Raw genomic sequence first — 18194 nt, forward strand, 5'->3', positions numbered from 1 at the left:
CTCTCTCTCTCTCTCTCTCTCTCTCTCATTCTCATTACTAATACTCCAAAACAAACCACCCCAAAACTCTGTGGTACAAAACCACCATTTTATTATGCTCACAAGGTCTGGAGCTCAGGAATTCAGAGGGAGTACAATGGAAATGGCTGGACTCTACAATGACTAGGGCCTCAGCTGGGGGCGACTTGACATCTGGGGGCTGAAATACCTGGAGGCATCTTCACTCACATGTCTGGAGACTGACACTGGCTGTCAGCTGGAACACCTACACATGGCCTCTCCATGTGGTGTCTGCATGGGCTCCTTTGGGCTTCCTTGTAGTATGGTGGCTGGGTTCCAAGAGGAAGTACCCCAGAGACCAACGCAGAGGCACATGGCACTTTTATGGTTTTGCCTCAAAAGTTATATAGTGTGACTGACTTCTGTCATTCCCTGTTGGGTGAGACGATCACAAAGGTCTGCCCAAGTTCAAGAGGAGGGATAACAGATGGCCCCTCCCTAGTCTATGGGGAGGACAGTCAAGGTCATGTCGTAAAATGAGCATGTGGGATAAGAGAGAGTTTTGCAGCCATCTTTTAAAAATGCAATCTGCCATGCTGAACCACCACTGACAGAAGAGTCCCACAAACAAGACAAGTACAAAAATCTGGGTCTCAGGCATCTCTGACTATTGCAGATTTAAAGCAAACACTTGGATAGGCAAAAGATCACAGCTGAGAACTAGAGGAATGGGATTTTAGCCACAGAAGCCCAAAAAGTTGCCTTTGAAGCCATGATTACAAACACTAGTCCTGGTAACAATTAGAAGGGCCCTCAACATATATACCTTTGCTATTTTATTACAGCTTGGTTCCTTCTGTATCCCATTGACATTTGATTTAAATGTACAAGAGTATTAAAACATCTGCTGAATTATAATTCCAAAGTTCAGATGACATTGAGATGAAATCTATGAAACTATGAATTCATCATGTTAAATAGATTTTTTATTTTTAATGGAATACAGGCAGCAGCTGTTTATAGAGCAGCCTCATATGCAAAGCCATGGATTAGGTTTAATTCGCAGCTGATCTTTGGACATGTTGCAAGGGAGACCTCAGTCTTCAATAACGCAGCATCTCGAGATCCAGCAGTCCTGCCCTCAATGACAACAGGCAGAGGAGATAGTTCACACTGAGCATCCCATGCTTTGGTTTTTAGCATCTTTTTTCCCTTTCTTAAAATAAACCATGTTGCAGCCTTATCTTCTATTTTAAGGATGTACCAGCCCCATCCTTTAGGTTTCTAGATCCATCACCAACCAGGGTCCCTATCACTATCAGATATTAAGCTAATACCCTGATTTTGTAAGTCACCGTTCCCCCACCCCAGCTGTTCGAGGATCAGTATTCACAGGCCCTTCGCCTCTCCTCACCTAGTAAGGAAATCTTTGGCACAGGGAGCGCACTCAGCACTAACCCCACCCCTAAATCTCCTACTCACTCCATGTCTTACTACTAATACTGAGGCAATCCGTGTATGTGAGTGAGTGGAGGAGGGGAAAACAAAGGGAGATAAGAAAATGGCAGCTGAAGGATCAAGAAAGAGACAAAGAAGAAGAGTAGCATGATTCCAGGGAGACATCTGGAGAGAAAATGAACATACAGTTAAGAGACCTTCAAGGCAGTAACCAGGTACCAAGAATCGGACAGGAAACAAACCGGCGTAGAAGGAAAATACTGCAGTAGGGAATCCCCTAAGGTCCTCGAAATGTACAATACTTCCAGAAACAGAAGACTGGAATCGCTATTGGCTCCTGGACTCTATTTCTTTGTCGCTTTTGTTGTTGTTGTTTTCTTCAGCAAAAAGGGTTTATTCAAGAAAAAGGACCACATACCAGTGTGTGCGGTCATGGCGCTCCCTGTGCATTTGACTCCATTTCTCTCAATCAGACATTGCTCCAAGAGTCAGTCACTCAGGGTCCCCCGATTTCCTCGGGTTCTACACAGCTGATAAAAACGAAGCTCAGAGAGGTCAGTAACTGGCAAAGTGACAACTCAATTTTTCCTGTCACTGAAATCAGCGACTTCCCACTACGTCACACTGCCCAGCAAGCAGAAACCTATACAGCTTCATTTAGCCCTTCTCATCAATTGATCATGAGAATTAGCTGTTCACCAGGCCAGAACCAGGAACCAATATCAAAGCATTTGTGTTACTACTATACAAATACCATCAGCAAATGAGAATTAACTCACGAGCGGCTGAAAAAATTATTACTGCCAGTGGTGGATGTGAAATAAAAGGAATTCTCACTTTCTAAAAACGAAAATTGCCAAGGATTTTATTTGGAGTTTTAAAGTCTTAAAAACTTCACATAAAGTCCAACAAGTAATTTTTAATTTGCAACACAAGTATATAAACATATGTAGTGTTTATATATAGCTACATATACTTGCATATATATATATATATGAGTATATATGTGTGCATATGTATGTGTATGTGTGTGCCTAAGTCAAATTAGAATGATTTATTTTCAGCAAATGCCAAACCCTAGGCAAAGCTGATATAAATCTTTTTTATGTGTTTAAACTCTAACCATCCTATGATACAAGGACTTAAGGAAGTTTCTAATGATGTCACATATTATGCTGTTTTAAGAGTGTGACATTCCTACATTTGAGCACACAAAGTCATAAATATTATTGGAGACTGAGAGTATTGGTTTTAAATTTTCTTTTCATTTGTTTTTTAGCTCAGCAGTCTTAGCTTTAGAGCCTGGCCTTCATGTAAACTGGGTTCAAGGACACTCAGGGCACAGAGCAGAGGCCAGGTCCCACGATGTCACATGAGTAGAACTTTAGCCCCAGGTCACAGTGGCATTCCCGTCTCCCCAATGATTCACTGTCTCTTTCCTATATTATTAATTAACAGACAAGAATCAAGTGCAAACAAGAGAATTAGGAAAACAAGAAGCAGAAAAGCTGAGCCGTACACTCAGAACCTAATTGGTGCCTGAGAAATCTGGAGTTGCCTCCAAACCCTGGCACAGCATGTCACCAACACAGTCCAACCCCGACAGGCAGGAGACGAAGAGGAAACTCAACTGCACAAATGAGCAGGGATCAGAGCAACCGTGCAAGGGCTGAAGAGAAATTCCTTCACTGCCTCCTAAGCAGCTGTTGTCAGTAGGGTCTGTGGTTGTGTTGTTTCAGAGGAAACATTTCAGGACCATTTATCAAGGGTGCTGGGGCAGTAATATGGAAAAACTTGATATAAAAGAGAAAATACACTGCAGACAAGAAGGAAAACAGAGAAGAGGGAATGTGAGGAGCCATGGTGTAGCAGTAGTAACCATTTCCATGTATTTGCTACACTTTCTTCAGAGCAGGAGAGAAAAGGTACAAAATGGGGGGAGGACGGGACGCACCCCAGCCACGCTGTTCTCTGGATCTGATTTGGATCCACAGACTCTTATTATTCACAGTGTGTTCCCAGGACCGACATCAGCCTCACCTGGGAGCTTGTTAGAGCTACTAGGTAGGTGTTCAATAAAACATATATTAATTTCATACAGCACTGTAGTTCTTAACCTGTGTTCATCTTAACCCTGGAAGCTAAAATAAAGCTATTAAAAAAGGATAATCATTGGCAGGCTACAATGCTAAGCCCTAACCTCACATTATTATTTCACTAAGTCATTGCAATAACTCTATGCAGTGGGTGCTGCTATGAACCCCAATTAACAACAAAGCACAAAGAGGGTGGGTGGCTTGCTCAGGCATTACGTGTGAGTCTAGGCTCCAAGCAGGCTTCCTGAGCCCTCAGGCCTCCCAGGGGGCACAACCTATGCAGCAAGAGGGCAGTTCACAGAAGGTTCTCCTTGAATCATGGGAATTCCATGCTGTTATTCACTGAGGCCCCATGAGGCCTGGTGCACTCACACTCTCACTGAGTTAACACTGGAATGAAGGGAGCTGCCCCCTGAAAGAATCCACCCCTAGAGCAGGGGTGCAAGCAGGTGAGTTATAAAAAAGGCTGAAAAGAGGTGTGTACTTCATAAAAGTTTCCCACGCACACCTTTCTGGTAAAGAGGCTCTCTCTGGCTTAGCTGGGCTGCAGTTAAATCGGCCAGTTACCGAAAAATCCCTAAGGATCAAGTTTTGGTAAAAAATGTAACTTCCTCTTTAGAATTTCCTGTTTTGGCTATTTGGAGGAATGGCCTAAGCCCTGCTTTAGTCAACCATGAGCTAACCGCCTTGATTTTCCAATTTTTTGCACACCACCAACTTGGTATTTACAAAGCACCTTTGCCCTCAGGATTTCCAGGCAGTGATAAAAGCACAGAGGAAATAGTTTACGGCTGCTCCTCTTCTGTGCTGTCAGGGGTGTGCAGAACGCCAACCAGCTGTAAGCACAGGCCCAGGACTTGAAAGCTTTCTCAGAGGAAGCCAAGTGCAACCTGCAGTATTTAAATGGTAAGGGGCCTGTGGAGTCAAGTGCTTCCTCAGGGAATTAGAGGGACACCAATTTGCTCAAAGTCACCCCTGGCTGGGGAATATAATAGAGGGCTAGAGTTCAGACTTTCATTCCAGCTGATGATTCATTTAGGACAAATGATGTTACCTTTCCTTTCAAACCCCTGTGACAAAAGATACGTTGGAGAAAGCCAATTCAGCAGACTTCAAGGGTGTCCCCACTGCAGCCCAGCAGACATAACGACGTGGACAATGAAAGGGCCTACCCATGGTATTAACGCTGCAGCAAGTCATACTGCAGCAAAGGTAGAGGTTTGGGAGCTAGTCAAACATGAGTTCATGTCCACACACACCCACTTCCCAGATGTGTGTTCCTGGTGAAGTCACTGAAGAAAATGGCACTTACCCCACACACACATGTACACACACACCGACATCACATGCTCATATGAAGTGAACACTGTGCTATGCTTTCCTCCAGGATCCCCCCTTCAGAACCCGTCATGGTGCAGAGAGCCACCTTCCCCAAGGTCACAGCCCTTTCCCAGAAGGGCCTGCATCCAATGGCCACTTGACATGACAAGCCTGCCCTCTCATCTCAATGCTGAAGGACCACCTCAACTTCAGAGCTTCCTGTGGGTCAGCCTGGGCTTTCGCTGAGACTACCTTACATCGTAACTTCTCCTCCAACCAATCCCTCCATAGGGATCGATCCCTAACAAATGTCTTGTATGGAAATCTCTGTCTTAGTTTGCTTTCCAGGGAGCAAAACCATGTCCTTCACAAAAAAACTGGAAGGAGAGATAGTACCATACTATTTGATTTGTCATTTTACCATGGTTAAGTAAAATGGAAATCTAAAAAAAAAAAAGAGTTACCTTTTTAAAGGGCTGATATGGGGGCTGGCCTAGTGGCACGTTGGTTAGGAGTTGGCTTGGGACACCAGCTCTGAGCATCAGGGCCCGGTTCAGATCCCACATGAGGGCCAGTGACGCTGCACCCTCTACAGCTAAGATGGTGAACAACAGTTCGACCTGGAGGTGGGCTGCTGTCAGTCGCCGGCAAAGGCGTGGGCTGCAGCCCCTGCTGCAGTGGGTTGCCATAGGCTACCGTGTGTGGCTGGCAGCTAGTGTGAGCGGCAGGCAGCTGGTGTGAGCTGCCAAGAGCTACCGTGAGCAGCCGTCCAGAGGCCGATGACCAATCTGACTCACCCGGGAAGAGCGCAATGATGATACCAACATGGGCCAGTGAAACAACGTCCTCCACAACTAGACTAAAGAACAAAAGGACAGCAACTTGTCTGTTCCCCTTCCCCCAATTCCCCAATAAAATCTTTTAAAAAAAAATAAGGGCTGATATGATACCCAACAGACACTCGTCATTTCCTTTTTCCTTAGCTCTAACTCTCCCTACATCATACAAACTGGTCTACATCAGATTGGCTTTTCTTTGTTTTAATTAGGATGAACAGCAAAGTGGGTATTTGAAAGTTATAGCTTTTAAGTTAAAAAGAATGACAGCTACTGAAACAATCTATAGTCAGCTAACCTGAAATGCCCAACTTTAAAATGCATACAGGCTTTAATCTCTCAAACACTTAACCAAAACTTTCCTTGGACAACTAATCAAGTAATACATTAGGAATTATTTTTTAGCAGAGGGCAAAGAAAAGAAATTACACCATGATCCACTAAATTTGAATACAAACTATGCTTTATCTAGTAAACATTCATTCCAAGTTGTTCTTCCGAATATAAATATGGGAAGAGATAGTATTATTGTAGAAGTCCTGTCACCAGCCCTGCCTTGAAACACAAAGAAAAAGATATTAAGGCTCAGTAATAACCAGCTAATTAGGAAAGACAGAGGTGGAAATGGATGAGATAAAATGCAGATGGTGACACTGGAACAACTTCACCTCACTTAAAGGGGATTTCCCAGGAATGAGCCCTTAGGGGTCTGAGAAATAGACCGGTATGGTCTTTAAGGAGAAATGCGGGGCATCAAGGCCAAATACCACTGCATACTTCACCAAATGCTCTAGGCAGCATTGTTGAAAACCTCTTGCCATAACTCTGAATGGAGTCATAATGGCATTCGTAAAGGGAGCCTTCCTGACTACTGCACATTCCTGAATGGCCAGGACTAAGAGGAACAGATATCTCACAAAGGATGAGCAAGTTTAATAAGCTAAGAAATCTCCTCTTAGTTCAATATTTTCAACCTTTTCAACAGGTGAACCAGAGCTATTACTTGACTAATAGGATGTTCAACTATTTTTTCCTATTTCCCCAGGTAATAAACAAAAATGAAAAGCAAAGAAAATTAGACCTGGAAGAATACACAAGCTGCCAAGTGTAAGAGTCTCTCTACTTTTGCCTGACTGTCCTTAAATCTTGTTTGTCTGGATTCTATGACGTTCTTCAATTTTGGTGTAGTAAAGTCATTCTCAACCAAGGACTACTCTACCCCTCACCCTGCCCGCAACCAGGGGGCTTTTACAATAGCAATGTCTAAAGACATTTTTTGGTTGTTACAACTTGGGCGGAGGGGAGTGGGCTGGCATCTGATGAATAGAGGCCAAGGATGTGGCTGAACATCTTACAACAACCCCCAACAATAAAGAATTACCCAGCACAAAATGTCCACAGTGCTGAGGTTGAGAAACTCTAGTGTAGTGAACTGAACACTAAGTACCTTGGGCAGGTAACTTAGCTTTTCTGAACCTCGGTTTCCATATGTATAAAATAGGGCTAGTAATACCCTTCAAGAGTTTGGGTAAAGAATGAACAAGATGACGGATAAGAAATCACCTTCACAGTGCCTGGCACATCAAAGGTGCTGTGATGTCTGGTAAATCTGAATCACTGTTATTTTTTAACTGCAGCTATTTCCCACCCATCCCCATTTCCTCTAGGATTTTACTGGGAAGCAAAGAAAAGAGGAACCCAGCCAACTCTGAAGCCCACTGGAAGTCAATAGTTTGCATGTTGCTCATTTAATAATTTTGACTTCTATTGTGTCTAAATTTATGTTTGAGGAACCTGGGGGTGGGGAAGGCCACAATGTCCACATTTTTTTAAAAGGTGTGTTGTTTTTCCAAAGGAGAATTTCAGTTCAATGACCTAGAAGCCAAATGAAAGAAGGAAATACAAAATTCCCCACTAGGTCTTTGTAAAAGCATATTAGTGGCTAATGCTAAGCACTCTTCTCAGACAATAAATATCTTCAATGAGTTAATTGAAGATTTATATAAGTAGAACAAAGTAGATGCTCAAATAATCTGACAAAAAGAAAAAAGGTAGCTTCTTCCTTAGTAACGACGTGCCGGATGGCTCACCTGTGAACCACTACATAATTAATGTATCAGGGCCATAATCCTCAATTTACCTTCTAAAAATGTACTTGCCTGCTGTAAATTATACCAACAAGTGACATGCGTAACAGCCAGTTTCCCATTACTCTTGCCCCAATTCCAATCCTCAGAGGAAGGTAGGGTAACCATATAATTCATTGTCCAAACTGGGACACTGAAAACTGAAAGGGGCACTATTAATAATTAGGCCAGGACAACAGGTGTACACCAGGTATTCCCCAAGCAAACTGGGACATATGGCCACCCTGTTACTCAGAAGGAGCCCAGGGTAACAGTTTCCCTGTAGATCAGACCTTTTTATTATTTTCAACACACACAAACACACCCACCCAGGTCAGCTGTGAACAAGTTACGTGAATGGGATCATCCTATAAATGCTGTTGTCTCTTGCTGTTTTAATTTAGTATATCGTGATATGTTTACATGTCAAGGCACTGAGTACCACCACACTCTTTTTAACTGGCTGCAGAATATGCCACTGTAGGGAGATACCATAATTTTTCAATCACCCGCAACACATATAAGTCAGCTTTGTATTTCTGTCATGAGCAATGCTATAGAGAACATAGCCCTACATCCATCTTTTATGAGTTTGAGTATTTCCAGAGAATAGGCTTCTAGTGGTGGGAATACTAGGTTAAAATGTTACCATTTTTGATGGATTTCTCCCAAATGCTCTCCAAAAGAGCGTTATCAAATCATATAAGACCAACAGTTAATGAACGCTTCTGAATCTCTGCCAGGCTGATAGAGGGAGCGTGCTGTGTCATTCCGTTACATCCTTACATGTTCCCTCAGCTCCACACAGTCTGGGCCCTGGGTGGACTGGAATCTTCCTGCCTCCAGGCCTTTGTTCGTGTTTGTTAAACGGAGTCTTTAATAACCGTTGCTCACTGGATTGAATAATAATAACAACAACAACAATAATAATAATGGCAGTTAATACGTATTGAGTACTTAGTATGTACGAGGCACTCTGATGAATATTTCTCATGCATTATTTTGTTTAATACTCACAAACAATTCTGTGAGGTAGGTATTTTACAGTATTAAAAAACCCAGATTTGAGGAGGTTATAAATCTCACCCAGCATCAGAGGTGGAGGGTAATTCAGACCCACAGCTGCCTGACTCCAGAGTCTGTACCCCTAACACATTCCAGAGTCTGGGCTCCACGCTGCGTCCAGCATCACAGCAGAGAGAGAGTCAACAGAGTCCCCAAACCTCCTAGTCTTACTCACACACACATTCTTTCATAAAACACAAATTCCTTTCAATGTGTGGAGACTGGATTTTCAGAAGGAAAACCTGCTGCTTAGTGCAATGACTACTCGGGTATCCCTGCCCCTTGCTCGCCCAGCCCTCCCTGCCAATGAAACCAAATATTTACTATAAAAATAAAATGAGCACCAAGCGCAAGGACAGACAAAACAATCGAAAGGAGGGCAAATTCCGGGTCTCTGAGGCAAGGCTCAACCGAGGCTTCTTCAGTCCAGTGGCTCCTGGACTTGACCCACACTGTAGCCTTCAGGCTCAAGGACAGATTCATACAGCTATATTGCCGCATGCGGCCCCGGGACAGGAAACACGGTTGAGCACTCCAACAGTTTGGGGAACAATTCAAAAGTGAGGCTTGCACCACCATGTCAGGAACCTCTACCCCACCACAGGTTTCTGCAAATCCTCAGCCCACAGGCCACTGATGGTACTTATCGAGCAGGGACCATATCCCCACATGGCTGCTTGGGCTCAGCAGACATGCAATTAGTAATTTCGCTGAATTCTAGCAGTTTGTCCTCGCATCTCTAAATATGGCATGCTACTCTTTCTATAGGTGAAGTAACTGAGGCACGGGCATTACAAAGCAGCAGAGTCCTGGATTATTGGCAGAAATAAAACGAGCCTGCCAGGAAGTACCATGTTTTCCCCACAACAGCCACATTGATTTGTGGCCCCATTTGTAGGACTTCTCCTCACTGGCCTTGTCATATATCGAGGGTCTTTATTGATTTGGAAAAATGTAAAAGGAAAGACGTAATGTACATATACTAATTGATAAATGAAGACAGCTGTTGTAAATCAACATCAGCTCAGGATACGGCATCAGAGACCTGGACATAAATCTCTGGCTCTGTTAATCCCATTTCCTCATCAATATGTGAAGACAAGCCAACCGCCTCCTACTGCTGAAAAGAACATCCATCATTCCTGGATCCAAGAACCGGTTCCTATCCTGGCACTGCCATTCACAGCCACGGCAGAAGACAGCTTAACTTCTCAGAACCGCAATTTCTTCTTCTGTACAATGGGGAGGGTTAAATACCTACACTTCATAGAGTTGTCTGAGGACTGAATGAGATGATATAGAGTACTTAGAGCAAAGCACAGCACACAAGAAAGGCTATAACCAGTATTTGTTAAGAACTAAAGAAGATAAAAGCATAAATAAATTTTATAAGCAATAAATGTCTAGTGGCTCCCTTTTGAGCCCCTTCACAGTTGGGACAAGCAACTGAAAGAAAAATAGACCCAACCATGCAACTACCCTGGCATAAAATTTATTGGAAAATGCCTATATGCATTTGTTACCCTTCTATCTTTACACCGATCATTCTAGCATTCTAAAGATTCAGGAATCATTTGTAGCTTCCTACAGAGTGGTGACTAAATTCAGACCTCAAACAAGAGATCTAAGGGAAATGACATGAAGACATAAAGATAGTATACTTGGAATGTGTTTCTATTAAATCTGCTCCATATCATTTGGTCCAACAAATTCAGCTCCATAAAATCTAAGAGGAGGTGGTAGTGCCAGGAAAGAAGATAAAAATCCAGAGTGTTAAACAAAAGTGTTTGAAGTCAATTACGAAATCAATTCAATGCCTCCACAAACCTAAAATCAAAGTTATCAGATTCGAAAGACAAAAACAGACAAATGTAATATAATAATAACTATCATTTATTCAACACTGTCTTTGCTCTAGGTTCCATGCTGAGAACATCACTGCAACAATCTGTTCAACCCTCACAGCAACCATACAAGGTGTGTGTTCTTCTCAGACACTCCATCACAGAAGGAAATAGTGCACCCAAGGTCACAGAGCAAGTGAGCAATGGGACTGGATCTGAGCCCGGACTACTTGAAATGCAACGCCTATGAGCATAACTACCAAACATATGGCCTCTAACCTAGAAAGGTGGAATGTTGGTCAGGTCAAAGCTGCAGGCACCTGTTTCTGGGCCTGCGCAGGGCACAGCTGCAGATGGACAAACAGAAGCTCAGAGGTGTGATTGCCAGGCAAGCTCGCCCCACACCCATCCCCCAGGCACAGATATTTCCTTCCCAAAGGAGGACACAGAACTGCAGCCTGCCCAAGTGCAAAGACGGGTGCCTCGCGTCTGCAGACCACACCTCAGGAGTTTCTGTACCTTGAATTCACACAGTGGTGTGGTGCAGTGTGAAGAGGACCCTGCCACATGCCATGAGGCAACAACGCAGCAACCTGGTGAAAGCATGGACGGTTTCCAAGCTGGAGGAGACCCATCACTGTCACTTCATCAGCTTAGTACCTGGGACAAGTAACAACTCCTCAAGCCTCAGTGTCCTGACCTCTACACTGGGAGGATGACACACATCACAGCTTGTGCTTAGGAGGAAAGATTATGCTCGTGTGGTCCTCAGAGCAAGGCCTGATCTGACAAGAACTAAACTGAGTTCTGCGGCCGTTGGAATCGTCAGTTTTGGTCTCCTCCCCTTAGTTTTCACTCCCAGACTTGAAGCTGAACAGGCTGATGACATGACAAGGTGAAGAGGTGAGAGCCGGACGGCTTCCCAACTCTGAAAGAAAGGTTTTTAGGCACACACATAAGCAGGAGAAAGTCAGTGTGTATAGTCAAACAGTGAAAATGCTGGGGACCAACATGCCAAAGAAAAAGCAAACATCTTTATTCTTTTTGGAGAGTTAATATCTATACATTGCTGTATTATCTTGGATTCATTTATTTTTCCTTCTTTCATCTTGGTCAGAGATGGGGTCCCTATAATTATTGCTGGCTGTACTCTCTCTCACTCACACACACACACACACATAACCATGAAGCAAAGATAAGGTTAGGACACTTCGGTGTGTGCGTGTACACATTTGATGTTGTTATACTTTACAAGCCTAGAACAAAATACTTTTAACCGCCACACACACACACACACACACACACACACACACCGCTCCAGCATATTTCCACATTGATAAATTTCTGACACCACCACTCGGGGATGTAAAAGCGGACTATTTTCCTCCACAGGTTATATACTTTGTTAAAAGTATTTGGCTCTTGGGCCGGCCGAGTGGCGCGATGGTTGGGAACTCGCTTGGGATGCCAGAGGGCCCCGGTTCGGATCCCACATATGGGGGCCAGTAACACTGCCCTCTACAGCTAAGATGCTGAACAACAGCTCAACCTGGAGCTGGGCTGCCGTGAGTCGCTGGCGACGGCGTAGGCTGCAGCCCCTGTGGCAGTGGGTTGCCATGGGCTACCATATGTGGCCAGCAGCCAGCGTGAGCGGCCAGCAGCCGCAGTGAGCGGCCGTCCAGAAGCCGGCGACTGATCTGCCTCGCCAGGGAAGAGGCAATGATGGTGCCAACTTGGGCCAGTGAAGCAGCGTCCTCCACAACTAGATTGAAGAACAAAACGACAGCAACTTGTCTGTTCCCCTTCCCCTAATTCCCCAGCACTGTTCCCATCCCCCCAATTACCCAATAAAAAATCTTTAAAAAAAAAAAATATTTGGCTCTTTCTTCTGAAATTCTGAGTTACATGCATCAGCTAATCCCCTTTGTTCTTAAGCAATTTGAGGGTTTTTTTAGTATTTGTGACCAAAGCATCAAGGGGATAAAATAGTTTATGTAACGCAAGGTAACTCAGAGTGTCCCTCTCTGTACAAAATCCTCAAATTGCAGTCATTTATTCAACCATCCATTGCATCAGATGTGGAGCCAGGGCAGTCCACAGGAAAAACATCATCCTTGGCCTCATGGACATACCTGTTCCACACCGACTACCTCATTTGCAAGAACGCATCACTAGTAAACACACTGATAAAAAAGGTAAAAAGGACACTTAAAAACTACCTATCCCAACCTTTTACATTTAACAAGATTCAACCCAAAATGTCACTGCAGCGTCTTCTTCATGAAGCCGATAAAAGAGCGGCAACTGTCCCTGCCATTTGTGATGGCATCGTTTCCTATGCTGTTCACTGCAGTGGACACCTCAACATGTGGCTAGAGTTAAATTTAAATTCTTAACATGGGGCCGACCGAGTGGCGTGATGGTTAAGAACTGGCTTGGAACGCCAGAGGACCCCGGTTCGTATCCCACATATGAGGGCCAGTGACACTGCTCTCTACAGCTAAGATGCTGAACAACAGCTCAGCCTGGAGCTGGGCTGCTGTGAGTCGCGGGCGAGGGCGTAGACTGCAGCCCCTGCTGCAGTGGGTTGCCATGGGCTACCGTGTGTAGCCAGCAGCCAGCAGCCAGCGTGAGCAGCTAGCAGCCGCCATGAGCAGCCGTCCAGAAGCCGGCGACTGATCTGCCTCCCTGGGAAGAGTGCAATGATGGTGCCAACTTGGGCCAGTGAAGCAACGTCCTCCACAACTAGACTGAAGAACAAAATGACAGCAACTTGTCTGTTCCNGACAGCAACTTGTCTGTTCCCCTTCCCCCAATCCCTCAGCACTGTTCCCATCCCCCCAATTCCCCAATAAAAATCTTTAAATAAATAAATAAAATTCGTAACATGTACAACAAATGAAAATTTTCATTTTCATAGTGTGGCTAATGAAGTGTGGCTACACTAGCCACATTACAAGCACACAATCTGCACGTGTAGCTAGCGGATAAAATATTCAACGGCGTATATAAAGAACATTTCCATCACTGCACAATGTTCTACTGGGGAGTGCTGCCTTTCCTCCAGAGTTCCTTTTGTGCTTTAAAAAGGCAAGTGTTGCACTGAGGAAGAGGTCCCTCTAAATTAGCAGACTAATGTCAGGATCCTGAAGCAAGAAATTGACCTTCCACATACACATATGCACACACCCAGTACTTGTCACCCTAGAAGAACTAGCAGCTCAAATCAATTAGTCTTTCTATTCTTGACTCCCCCAATCAGTGTTCATTCAGGTATAGAGCGGGGTCTGTTACCATCATTTATTAGGTGACGAGAATTGGAAAGGCCAGTATTTTAGAGCCTAGAGCCTCAAACTTAGGATTGCCCATAATCAGCCAGAACTTTTTTGAACACACTGGGATTCCGACGGCCCACAGCCCAGGATTCTGACTCCACAGGTCTGGGCTGGGGCCTAGCGATCCTCATATTTAATAGACACCCTGGATAGTTCTGAATCAGTGGCTGTTTGTGGACTATTCTTCAGAGTTGGGGCATCAGGCTGCACTGGGTATAGGGGAAATGAGTCAGAATCACTCATGAAGTCACCCCAGACGCCCACAGCTTAAAAACTCTCCTGGGTAACTCTGACACATTTTCCGTTCATGCAAACCCAGTTTGTGGGCCACTGATTCTGAAGCTGATCATTTCTCTAAGCAGCTCTACCTATGCAATCTGTTAGCAGCCACCTGGTGAGTACAAGTGTCTGGGGACAGGTGCACAGGGCCACAAAGATGCCCCACAACCATTTCAGAATCTCTTTTCCCTCGGAACTCAGGCAACAGTGTGACTCACCATGTTTTATTAACCCCCAAGGATAAGCTCCTACCACCAAGAAAGGCCCCAGCAGTAACCAGCTATTGTATTCCCGTTAATGCATTCTTCTCACAGTCATCTTCCTTTGAGATAACTGTTTCACATGAGTTGCTTGAGCTTACATTTTTAGCTAAAATGAACCTCAGAAACAGATTCACGTTGCCTATGAAAGCCAGGCCCTTCGTTCCGTATGGCAGTCTTTTCCCACAGGCTTAGAGAGACAGAAATAGACAACAGCTACATGAATTTTTTCCTTACTAGGTAGGCAGCCTATCTCTCTGACTTTTATAAGTGATATATGTACAATGTATCAACACTGAGAGAACACCCTGTGCTTTCTAGAGACTGTTCACATACCCTGAAGCTTTGCACCATGGCACGACCCACTACGGCTGCACTCCTCTCTTCACCAAAGACCAAAGCTCAGGCATTTTATCAAGGATCTCCCATCCTAAAATACCATGGAATATAAGATGCTCCTGCTACATCTTATCCTTAAGCATTTTAAAGTGTCGAACAGAAGCCAAATTTCATGCCAATTTGGGGGAATTGTGTGTGCCTCAAAAGAGATGATCATAATGAAGGAAGTGGAACAGGGCAAACAGCAGTCTAAACTTGAAAACGGTCCTTAGTTTTGTCTCACATCCAAAATCCTAAATTCCACATAGGATATCCTACCTAAAAGTTGAGTTCCTAGACAACCTATTGGAATGTTCTCACTCTGATGTGGGAATGGAAAGAGGAAAGGGGACAAGGGGAGGAGAAACAGAAACAGCCCAAATGCAAACCTAGCAAAATTTGAATTCCATGTTGGGCTTTTGCTGCCAATGTATAGTTTTCATTTAACATAAGCCCTTCCTTGCTTGGCTGCTTGACAGAAAAATTGCACTGATTTTACTTCTAGTCTGAATTACCTGAGTCCTTTTGCCCATCTTAGTGCTGCCAGCCTGGTGCCCAACATGAATTAGGCAATGCAGAACAATCTAGTCTGCAGGCAGGAAAGCAAGAAGGGCTGCACTGGTTTTCAAAAACCGAAACTACCATATAACGCTGTCCCTGAAAATCAGATGCCACCAGCCTTAGAGGTGAATCGTGTCTGAAAACATACACTCTTGGAGTAAAGGTTAGGGTCCTAATTTATCTATAGAATCTCCAAACAAGTCATGTTATTAGGAATGTCCCTGCTATATTTAAAACCTTGCGAAGAGACATACATAAAATTCATTCATATTTTTATTTGTAAAATCATACATTTCACAGTAAAAATCACCTCAAAGCAGAGGATATATATAATATTTCCAGTATGTATTCATATAAATGTCATCAAGATGCCATTTTGCACCCAGTTCTAAGAGTCAGCTGACCTGGACTGTGAGACAAAATATTCCAAGAATTCTGATCAGCTGTTAAAATACACCCTCTCCCCAGTACCTCACAATTAGGATGGAGGAGCTGTCACCAGGTGGGCCCCAAATAAACTTACATGGACTAGAGTGACAAACTAGACCACTTCTGGAGCTTACTACTCACTTTGACACACATTTACTTACCTCACTGCAAGCTGGTCGCTATCCTGGGCCCTGAGAATACAGACGAGAGTAAGAAATGTGATTACTGCTCTTGAGATGAAGTGTGAGAGACGTCAAGTGAGAGAAACAAATACATAAATAAGAGGCTGCAAGCCTGTCGCTTGAGGACAAAATATGGCTCCCAGATGTATTTTCTTCGCTTCATCCATGCTTTTGAAAGAACTTTGAACCAACATTCTTAAGTTGACTAAGTTCATTTTTTTAACAAATTCAAGCTTCTGGATTCCCTTGAAAACTTGAAAAATCTGGCAACAATGGGCCAGGGTTCCCACATGACAGCAACAGGCTGAAGCTGAGCTCTCCCTTTGAAGAAGACTTGACCTTCCCGCTTACCCCAGCCCCCACTGCCCCCCTAACGACTTGCAAAATACCTACTCAGGATCTGAGTTTGTGGTGACTATTATACATAAACAACTCCAGTGCTAGGCTGCATCTGTTGTAACTGGCATAAGTGAAGAAATACAACCCTCTCACATACAGACTACAGGGATAGAAGTTGATATGTCCTCTGAAGAGCACCATAATGGTACGTATTACGTCTTAAAAAGATAAAAATTCATGTGAGCCAAGAGTTCTAGACATCTATCTGAAGAAAATATCTGAGGAAGTTCACTAAAATATATGTTCAAGGATATTCATCAGTGTGTTATGTAAAATAAGAGAAATGAAAACAACCTAAGTGTTCACCCTCAAAGCATGCTTATATTACAATGCAACCAAAAATTGATTCCACAGCCACTGAAATGGTACAGTAGATATATCGATAGTGTAGAAAAAATGTCCATGATATATTATTAGGCACAAAGAAAAAGCCCACTAAAATAGCATGTATTGTAGGATTCAATTTTCATAAGAAAAAGACCCTCCCAAAAGTCTATCAAAAAAAAACACCCCACATATAATATACGTTTGTGTGTGTGTTTTATATATTTATATATATATATATAAATGTCTAAATAAAAATAGAGTGTTAACATATGTATTTCTCTGAGGTGAATGAGCAAATGTGGATACATTTTTCTTTCACATTCACATCTTTCTGTATTGTTCACATTATTTAAATGAGGGGAAAAAATTAAATTTCACCAGAAAAAAATAAACAAGCTGTGGAAGCACAGGCCAGAAATGGATAGTGATTGACAGACATACAAGCTCACAATACTATTTGAGTTTTAAGATTAGAGACCAAAATCTAGGTGCTTATACTTTCTTTAAAAAAATAAAAATCAGGATGGCTCAGCTTAAAAAAAAAAAATTTTTTTTTAATTAAAAACCCATATGCTCAAACACCAATGAAAGTTGTTTTTTTTTAACAACTTGATCTTGACTTTTGAATTTTTAACCAAGTCACACAGACTTAAACTGATAGTTGGAGGAGTTGGAGGAGGCTGATAGTTGGAGGAGGAAATGAACAGGCTCTCCCTATCAAACGTAAATTCTAACACTTGGCCAAGAATCCGGGTGGTAAAATACTGACTCTATTTAAATGGAGCCTAAGTGATGCCTTTCGTGGCCACATTACATTAGCAATAGGTTCACTAACTGCACACATCTGGTCAGAATAAAGACCCTCTACGACCTTCAACACAATTAATTCAATATTTTCTCTACAGTTCAAAATGCTATAACAACTACAGACAACCGCCTTAAATCATCATGGAAAAGTCAGACATATGGTTAAGTATATTTAATATGCCTTAAAAATAAGCAATATGTTTTCTACCCAATAAGATTTTAGGCAAGAATTTATTTTATTTATGTAAAAGTTATGCCTACTTGTTACCCTTAAAAGAATTCAATTCAGGGCCGGCCGAGTGGTGCATTGGTTAAGAGCTGGCTTGGGATGCCAGAGGGCCCGGGTTCGGATCCCACATATGAGGGCCAGTGACACTGCCCTCCACAGCTAAGATGCTGAACAACAGCTCAACCTGGGGCTGGGCTGCCGTGAGTCACCGGTGACGGTGTAGGCTGCAGTCCCTGCTGCAGTGGGTTGCCATGGGCTACCGT

General features: G+C 43.3%; 1 protein-coding gene across 17 annotated transcripts in view; it reads right to left on the reverse strand.

The window, feature by feature from the left end:
- Positions 1 to 18194, reverse strand: part of MAGI1 (membrane associated guanylate kinase, WW and PDZ domain containing 1) — a 705149-nt gene that overhangs the window by 674508 nt on the left and 12447 nt on the right. The gene's annotated exons all lie outside the window — the stretch shown is intronic.

This window comes from Hipposideros armiger, unplaced genomic scaffold, assembly GCF_001890085.2.
Source record: "Hipposideros armiger isolate ML-2016 unplaced genomic scaffold, ASM189008v1 scaffold_172, whole genome shotgun sequence".
NCBI lineage: Eukaryota > Metazoa > Chordata > Mammalia > Chiroptera > Hipposideridae > Hipposideros > Hipposideros armiger.